The sequence below is a fragment of the Poecilia reticulata genome, chromosome 3, assembly GCF_904066995.2.
Source record: "Poecilia reticulata chromosome 3, P_reticulata-male-v2, whole genome shotgun sequence".
In the NCBI taxonomy this organism is placed as follows: domain Eukaryota; kingdom Metazoa; phylum Chordata; class Actinopteri; order Cyprinodontiformes; family Poeciliidae; genus Poecilia; species Poecilia reticulata.
Genome location: NC_088832.1, coordinates 10684963 through 10694933, shown reverse-complemented (window position 1 = coordinate 10694933; position 9971 = coordinate 10684963). Strand labels below are relative to the sequence as shown.

Genomic DNA, 9971 nt, shown 5'->3' with positions numbered 1-9971 from the left:
GGCTTGAAGGACTGTCAGGGCAATCCTGGTGAAGCTATGCTGTTGCTTTATCGCATCATAATCTTAAGATAAGCAAATGTGTCAACTTCTCATTTAAAACCAAGTATGAACTCAGTATCTTCATGTTAAGGTTTTTTTTTTTTTTTTTGCAATGCATTAAAAGAGGAACATGACATGTCTCAGATAGTCAGCTTGCATTTTCACTGCTTGTTTTTGAGTGTTTTCTCTCTAAGCAAAAAAAGAAACCAATCTTTTGCGGAACATCGGGGTTTTGGGTCAGCATATTTTGTGTTTCACAACCTGTTTTCCCCTCGGCTGGACGATGCCCATGTGTGATCACCACAACCGCATGATGCTTCAACCAATACCCAGAATAAGCACTACTATGTCTTGCATTTAACACCTACTTTTTTCCCCTCATTTCTACACTTCTGTTTGCTTATCTGTCATGTTGGTGCATCTCTAGACTACTTGGCTTCTTTGCAACTGTGCCATTTTCCTTCAAAACCCATGAGTCAGTGGTGCTTCTGCTTCTCACCAAGATATGGTAATAGCAATTTGAAACTAAAGGTCACTGCATTCTTAATACTAGTTTAGAAGCCTATTAGCGGCCGACTGAGCAGTGCTACCTATTTATCTGTTTCACTTATAATGCTGAGAAGGGTCAGTATGCATTGATTACCACAGCAACCAGCTGGTGATTAAATATGCAGGCGGCAAAAGATGACTTAGCAGCATCCTATCGAGCCATTTCTAATGTGCCTCAGCTTCTGTAGATTAAAAGTACAGAGTGAACGATGTTACTGTGTGGGCAAACTGATAAGTGCCTCAAGATGTTTACCATCCAGCTGTTTACCATTCAGTGTGCTTTGTTGATGGCAGGGTTTTGTGATTATTTTTATTGCTCATTTTCCCGGGGGGGAGGAGGAGGCAGAATTTAGTTAGCCAGACCTGAATATCAGATACAACAGAAGAGACTTTGTGGGTATTCTTAGCTGATTTAAAGACGTTGATATCGTCCGCATACGTCTTGATGTGCACATTCTGACTGGAGTCTGGAAGGGCAGTAATGAACTAAAGCCACCTAACAAAACGACCCTGGAGGGAAACATTAAGGAAACCGCATGCCACTTATGGCGATATTTTGTTTTATGCTGGATAAACACAACTCAGTTTAGAGCATTTGTAGAAAAAATTTTAGTCAGTTAGCCTGAATAGAAGGATTTGATGACTTTATGGCTTTGATGATTTAAAGTCCTCTTTAAATCCAAATATACAGTGGCAACCACTCCATTCTTTGCATTTTTTTAGATGTAGATTTATAGGGTTCTAAAATGAACTGCATAAAATGCAAATGGGAGGGGTCATAATGTAAGTGCTCTACAAGGAGTTAGGCATTTTTGGCTTAAATTTTTTTTATATATATATATAATAGGTAGCATATAGGTAGGTATAGGGAGAAATATAGTTGCATATAGTTATACATATAGTTAGTTAGACATAACTAACTATATGCTTTCAGATTTAATGAGTGTTACCACTGCCACTTTTCAGGGATTCAGAAACACTTAGGCACTGCTTGCTTAAGAATAATTTTACCGGATGCATAATTGGTTTAACCAACTAGTCCTTATTGTCTGATTTTTGGTGCTGTAGTGTGCAGCAAGGTTTTTATCCAAGCATTTATGTATGGCACGCACGCACGCACGCACGCACGCACGCACGCACGCACGCACGCACGCACGCACGCACGCACGCACGCACGCACGCACGCACGCACAGAGGCCACCAATTAATTGTTTTATGGACAATGATGATTAAATTATTTACCACAATGATTTGCCGTTGTTGATATGGTTCGTCGATCTCTTAGATTACTTAGTTGTGCAGTAATATATGTTAAACTGTCAGGATTCATGATTACGTTTCTTAAGCAAACATGTTTGTAACAGAGTGATCGAAAGAAATCATTGTGGTTTACTTGTTCTTGCTATAAGCCACACATCTCCTGCAGTCATGTGTTCCCACTAGCAACCCAATAAAAAGCAGGAAGCTTCATTTCCTATCCTGTCGACAACGTTGCTTATCCATCCTCCCCCAACTTCACAAGACCTCAGATTTAATGACGAAATGGAAAAAAAAAAAAAAAAAAAAACTGAAAACACATGTTACAAAAGAGAAAACAAGAGTGGCATAAGGTATTTATTTACAATTTTGTACTACAAGAAAAGTGAAATGTTTTCTACTATAACTGAGACAAGTTCTGGAGGTCAAGTTCTCAAATTAAATTTATGATTGTATTGATTTGCTATTTGCCAGTTTAGGAGACAAGCGAATCAGCCTTGTATAATTTGGCGCATTAAAGAGGATTTAGCTGATTTAAGGAGAATTGTAGAACTATAACGGGTTAGTATGATGCACAGCAAATGGCCTCTAGCACCTGGAGCTAGAGACTGTAGATCACTATACGAGAGGTTTCAAAGGTTGTCATTAGTAAAGCTAATGGGACTAACTGCAGGGCTGTTTTCTCATCTGTTTCATTACTTCCTCTTCAAACTGATGTCTGTACAGGAGTAGTGAAAACAGGCCTGCTAGTATTTTTAGTTTTTAGTCCTTAAGTAGGAAAAAACTCTGATGTTTTACTCTTCCCTGCACTCATTGCCTTTATCTTAAACTGTACAATTTCAGCTATACAGATAAATTCATCCTATCTGTTGCAAACCTGTATACCGGAAGGAAAAATCAGGCAACCCACTTGTTAGGGACCAGACAGTACAAAGTGCAGAACACAGGTGTTGAATAAAAAAAAGTGGGTTTTTATTTACCCAAAATCATGAACAAAGGTTAACATAACAATTAAACAGGCATGCCAATAAAAGAGGTCAACATAAATTACTAAACTCAAGATATAACTGACAAGACAACAAACTGACCTACTGAAATGAGACATAAGGGGATTTAAATACTGGTTTAGCTAAACCATGTGGACACAATAGGGTAAAACAAAATGGCTGCCACCTGACAACTATCACAAACAATGAAATAAACCCAAAAACACCCCTCCGCATGACACAGGTGGTTCAGTCTAATAAGGCCATCAGCAGTAGTTTAGGAACGTCAGCCCTTTGCCACGCCTTTTGTCCACCAGGGAGGGGAGCCAAACACCCAGGTAACTCAAACAAAGAAAACAATATTAATACAACATAATTGAATTTCGCCCTTGCATTGTTAATATGTGTGCACTCCATATAAACATTGGAAGGTGGAAGAAAATATAAAGAATACTTAAACTTACAGAACAAACTAAAGTGAAAAGCAACTTATGATGAGGTGTGGATCTTACCCTGTGTGGCTTGCCATCACACCACTCCTCCCTTCTCCCCTCATGATTATTATTTTCTTTTTAAGGAATGGCAGCCGCTCCCTTTGGGTGTCAATCACTGCACATTATGCCAGCGGCGATTAAAAACCGTTTATTTTCCCATCTGGCTCACGGTATAATCACAGTTTATGCCGTGTTGAAATTCAAGTTTTGGGACCAATCCGGTCAACAGCATGTTGTGCTGTCCATCAGGATTTGATTAGGGCCCTCAGGAGTTTGACAGGCATTTCAGGTTGATAAGGCTGCTGCTACCTTTGGATCCTTTTAGACCTTGAAGGATAAACTAATCTTTTAAACAGCAGCTTCAAATTTCTCCCTATACCTACATGCCCTGCAACATTCTCCAAATTAACTGGACTCCTCCATTTCTAATCTTCGTTTTAGGTCCTAATTAAGTCCTTATGTGTATCAATGATCAACGCATGAACAAAAATGAAATATGAACAGATACATATCCTAATAATATACATTTTAAATGAGCTTGTACCGTAGCTTGTAGGTTGTAGCTTGTCACGTGTACCTAAAAATTTTTTTTCTAAATCTGTAAAAATAAAGGTAAAATTTTGGTCGGGTTCTGTCTAAACGTTCATTGATAACTCAACATATTGCATCTATGTTGGTCAGTCTATCTGTCGCCATATTTGTAGGCATTTCCTGAGACTTTCTCTCTGCATGTTGGATGTTTCCTGTTTCATGCAGAGCGCCATCAGGTGCTGCTAACTGCTCCTCTGTGACGTCTGACTGGGCCTAATGCTATGTCTGAGTTATGCGTTGTGACTCTGCACTGTCTGATGACATTTGTCTGTATTTTCTGTTGTAGGTGAACAAATGCCTCTTTTTTTTTTCCTCCCTTTTCTTTTCTCAGTGTGACTCGTTGTTGACAAGGTCACACAAAGTTCACCTTGTGTTTGTTGGGAGCACAACCAGCCAGACGTGTACAGGCTGTGGCAGGTTGTCTTTGTTAGGGTTCGGCTGATGCAGATGTTTCCCCGCGGGTGTCAAAAGACGACTCCAGGTGAAAGCCGAATATTTCCGTCCTTCCTCTCTGTGCGGCTCATCCCTGTCTTCGTATTACATGATCATGTTTTGTTTTTTTTTTCCTGCTTTTGCTTAATGTTCAGTGTGCAGTGGATCTGACTTCAGGAAGTTTGTCTTTTGACAGAAATCCAGAGACCAAACTCATCCCTTCACTGCAGTGCCTTTCAAGGATATTGCTAAGCATGGAGGTGTTTCAGAGTCTTATAGCCATAGTTTGTTGTTTCTATTTTATTGGGATTTTATCTGAAAGACCGACACAAATTAGTGAATAATTGTGAAGTTGAAGAAAAAGTTGAAATGCTCTTCACATATAGTTTTAAAAGCTGGATTTGCGTACGTGTACAGCTTCCTTTTACTATGATGCCCATACATGCAATACAAACTGCCCTACAACTCAATCGTTAAAATCCACATTTTAAACATAATCTCAATATATAAATAGCTGTTCTGTGATGACATTGTCAAGAGAGACCAAGGAACATGGCCGACATGTCTGGATTAAAAGCTGTGGAGACGTATAAGGGAGGGTCATGATATAAAATGATATCCCAAGTTAGAACCGCCTCACAAAGCTCTGTTTAAAATTTCATTTGAGGACAGCTTGTTGCAAACCTGCCAACACATTGCCATCCACTGAAACTGGCAGGTCAAAAAACTAGAAAATGAATCAGAAAAACATCTAGGAGGCCCACAGCAACTCGAATTTCCAAAATATACAGCTGAAGTGGAAAAATCTGTTGACGGGACATTTGGTCTGCTCTCCCCTTATTTGGCCTTTATGGAAAAATAACAACGCAAAGGAAACCATGTTTGTAGTCTGGTTCAAACAATGTAGACGACAGAAAAAGTGTTGGTGTTGCAGTCGGATGAGGGCAAATTGAACTTTGTAAATGCTGTTGCATCACACTGAAGACCTCCAGTTTACTGGTGATGAAGGGTGTAAAATTTACAGCATGTCATGGTTGCTACTTTAGCTGCGTAAGTGGTCAAATGATCATGAGCTGAATTACTCAGAAAGTAGGGTAGAAAATATCAGACGTCATCACGAAAAAAAATTAATCCTTCATCAGCACAGACTAAACTTATACACAGCATAGCATGAGCGTAAATAAATTGGTGTCTGTCCTGTAAAAGTACCAGATATGTACCTTTAAAAAAAAGGTGCATTTTTTGAGTTTACAGATGTTATTCAGCCTAAATTTCATTGTCACCATATAGGTCAAAGGTCAAATTGTCACATCAAGGTTTTGCCTAGTTATCCACACCCGTCAGCGATGTTGAAAAACCCCTCAGCTCTGGGATCTTTCTGACCACCCTAATGCACCATGTTCCCTGCAAGCTCTCATTATTGTTTCATTACAACATTTACCTGACAAGAGCAGACGGGCGGTAACCAGTCCATCTTTAAAGATTAATAAAATGTTGTAAAAAAACAGGAAGAAAACACACAGAGCTCCAAACTAGCAATCGAGTTCAATGTGATGCTGCTGACGGAATTATTAATCAGGAACTAAAGGATATTCAGACTTTTACTCTCAGCAGCCTCGCTTAAAGTCTTTTAGTTACCACCATTACATAGCAACTGAAGGTCGGGAGGTCTGGCACTAATTGGTTCTACAGGGCTTTGAATAACAATGAGCACAGCCCAATTATAAAATCACTATGAGCCACCACAGAGGAGTAAGATGGAGCCAGTGTAAGAAACAGAGGGAGGGACCATGAAAGAGTAACGAGGGACCAGCAATGGAAAAGAGAAACAGAAAAAGGAGAGACAGAAGAACTGAAGCGGTTTCATCTCTTTTGCTTCACTTTCCCTAGCAGCTATTAATAAATTTTATAAATCAGCAGTGGCATAAATTTTAAAAGCGGGCTGTGGAAAAACTGTCAAGGCCTCTGAAGATGGCTCCACCTCATTGGCAATTCCATTTGCATAAAAGATTCACGCAACACCAGCGGATTTGAAGGGAATATTTTCTGTTTTATCGTCGGTTCATTCATTAGTTATAGAAGCCGCTTTACATGGTGGGATCTGACGAGAGTGGTTTGGAATATAAATCAGCGTCTCTCTAAAACAAGTCTCCCCTCTCTTTATTATTATTATTATTTAGTCACCAGGTTTTTTTTTTCCTGTTTGTACATACAACAGTTCAACATGTTACCATTGTGTGTTTCAGCAGACTCTCCTGTCGTGCTGCGTTGAGCGTTGTTTGATGAGACTTCAGCAGCCACCTGGTGGCTCTGTTCCTCTGGGAAATGTAGAAAAAAAAAAAAAACCCACTCACATATTAATGCCGTGTCATGTGGGTGGAAAAACTGTGTCAGGTGGAACAACATCCTCTCCCCTTAGCCGACTTCTACACTTGCTAGTAAGTACGAAGCAACAAACTGCCTGTTTGTCTGGCAGGACGCCCTTTATGACTGGAGTTTATGTAATCCTGTGTAGGTTCACTCTGAACATGAAACTAGTACCAAAGTTTGTCTGCACAGATAAAAATTTAATTCATGTTTATTCATCATCTAAACCAGTCATCTGCAACCTATACAACCCTTGGTGCCTCTGACAATAATTTGGTACCCTTTTACCAATTGGACATCGTTTTCCTGTCCTTTTTACATAATTTCCTTGCGTGCTGCATTTATTAGCTGTGGAAAGACGATGATTCTTTCTGGGAAACGTCTCTGTTCTGGACCGTTGTCCCCCTGAAAGATCTAATAATTTTAAGTTTTCTGGTGGAGTTCGTAAAATTTTTATTTAAAATCTCCTGATAATTCAGAGTTGGTAAGAGAAACAGGACCACAGCATCACAGGTCCTTCACCATATTTAACAGTGGAAATTAGGGACTTTTTCACTCCAAGCTTACCTAGAGTCTTTGTTCCTGTCACCAAAGTTTAGTAAACATGCTTACATTTATGATGGCTTATGATTTTGTTCTCTTTAGTGCAGTTTTCCGACAGTGAGCATTGGAGGGGTTTTTCTACCCATCTTCCTTACCAACCTGGTGGCAAAATGAAGTCGGCATCCAGCCTGCAGGTCAGTGGCTAAGAAATGGTCATGTGTGTCTTGTCATGCCTGAAACTAAAGGAAACAGGAATATTAAGGAAAAGTTCATAGAAACCTGCATTTACGTAAACGAGTACAATAAAACTGTTTTATAATGGGATTTCTATGGGAGTTTAGCCATTGATAATTTATTTGAAAACTTGTACTTGTGTGAAAAGGATGTAAAAATAGCCAAGAGGTGTCTTAACATTATACAGCATGGTAATACAACAATTTATATTCCCATGCCTAGATATAATCTAATATGCAAGGAGCTTTAAAAAAAAAAATTTAGTGAACAGGCAGATTTTGTGCATTAACAGGTGAAGATAATCAGTCCTAGAGGCTTATTCTCTCTGATCATTGCTTGATTGATCACTGTAAAGTATTCACATAATAAAAGTGTTGATCATTAACCGGGGTCTGTCCTCTGAGACCCTCACAGTCAGCCTGGGATCATAGTCGGCCTCTAATCAATGAGGAGTTGAAGCCGTGGCTCACCTCAGACTCCTCACCCATCGCTGTATTGACTCAAGCTTGTCAAACGAGAGTTTTCACCGTCCTAAGACATTATTTATCTTTTGTTAGACCTCCTATGAATTTAGTGATTCTGTTTAGCCTGGAAAAGGCGCTTGAGTAATATTGCAAAGAAACAGATAACACTTGCTATGTCTCCTTGATGCTGTGGACGTTTAGAAGCAAAATATCCTCAACTGAAATTATTTGCCGAGTAAAATGTAAGGAAAACCTGAACCTGCTGGATGAACCCGACAATGCTTCTCCTCTCTCACCGCTCCTTTCCCTATTTGTTTTGTGTCCTAATTAAGCAATTAATATCTGGCATTTCTTCTGTTTACTGTTTACCTTAGTGTGGCCATGATAGTGCAGTGTTTGTCTGTTTGCAGGCAGAAGGGATTGTGCTGAATAATGCATGGCACATCACGGCATCAGACAGTGTTGCCATTTGAATTATGAACACACTGGTGGAGAGACGCTAACTCGCTCTGACTAGCCCGAGGTAAAAAAGAGAGAAGAAAGGCAGAAAAATGAGTCTCATCCCGAGTTTCTGCTGCTTTACATTCATTGAATGTGATGGATGAGAGGAACGCTGGACATTTTAGAAACTTTGATGTGTCTTGTTAAAACCCTGTGAAATCTGAAAGGCGGGGACGTGCAGCTGTCACCACACTTCATTAGGCACATAAATATTTCTGATTTGTGGGTGAATTTAACATTTCTCCTCTGACATTCAAGGGAATGTGTTCACTTATACATGCATGCAAGTGGAAATAATATAAAAGGGGCTCCCTTTATCTTTTTTATTTTCCTCCTTTTCTCAGTACCATTTTACTTCTCTAATGCATTTAACTTGGTGTGTTTAACAAACTTGCTTTAGCCACATTATACATAAATTGGCACACAAGTACACCTCTAGATAGTTTTTAAAAATCTTCACGTTTACTAAAAGAAGCTGATATTTTGGAATCAGCTTCTCTTACTCCAGATCTGACTAGAAAGTCCTATTTGCATGTAAACAGTGAAGTGCAAAGATCCAGCATGCACCACAATACTACAATTTAAAAACAATGACTAAATTCATAAACATTTTCCTAAATGCTTAAATATATTGTTTTTCTAAGTAAAGTAAAAGTTTAACTCCTTCATTTCAGGCTGGGTGGCAGTGCACAGCAAGAGGGGAAGCAGCACCAGAGAAACTCATTCCTGTGCTTTCTCTGGTGCTCCGATTAAGTTGTGCTAAAGCTGTAGAATTGACACAATGGAACATTTTAGCGGTTTGCTAAATCCTTTGTAAGTCTGGATTCTGGTGACCGGTCCATGCTAAGTACAAAAAGTGTCTGTTTTACTGAGAATAAAGATTTCTTTTCCAAAAACCTGGAAGGTTGGAGGAAAAAAAAAGTCACAAATTGCTATTTACGTACATATTTTTCTAATTTTCTTAGATCAGTGATTGGCGAGGAGGCGATGCTTTCAGGTGTGTTGGATTTCTAACCTGCTCCAGATCAGCTTATTGTCCCAGCATCAGTTACCAGAGGCTGACAGACCCAGGTAAGAAGAACCAGAACCGGTGACGTGAAACCAAATATCCTGAAGCTTCTTCAATAAGCCACTAATCCTGCTTCATATTACAAGATGCAGAAGCCACAACATTGAACAGTCCCGCACGCACGCACGCACGCACGCACGCACGCACACACGCACGCACGCACGCACGCACGCACGCGTTGGTCATTCTTTTTGCACAAATGTTATTAGCTTTGGTTTTAAAGTCTAATCTCTTTATATTTAATTATGAATCCATACTTTTTTTTCTTTGTAACTTTGGATTTAGCAGCCTTGTTGCCAGAGAAGTGAAGCTGATGCATGTTTGTTTTTTTATTACAGTACAGTGTTACATGCTATTATTGCTGGATGATTAAATCATAAATTAAATGTAAGATTTTCATTTTAGGAAACGCATAATCTGAAAACTGCGTGCCTATTCCATGTTT

At 39.4% G+C, this 9971-nt stretch overlaps 1 long non-coding RNA gene across 1 annotated transcript; it reads left to right on the top strand.

The window, feature by feature from the left end:
- The first annotated feature begins 3903 nt into the window (after positions 1-3903).
- On the top strand, positions 3904-9697 carry LOC103462112 (uncharacterized). Its single transcript, XR_533271.2, has 3 exons — positions 3904-6786; positions 7361-7452; positions 9423-9697. It is a non-coding gene; the product is annotated as an uncharacterized LOC103462112 (long non-coding RNA).
- The last annotated feature ends 274 nt before the right edge of the window (positions 9698-9971 follow it).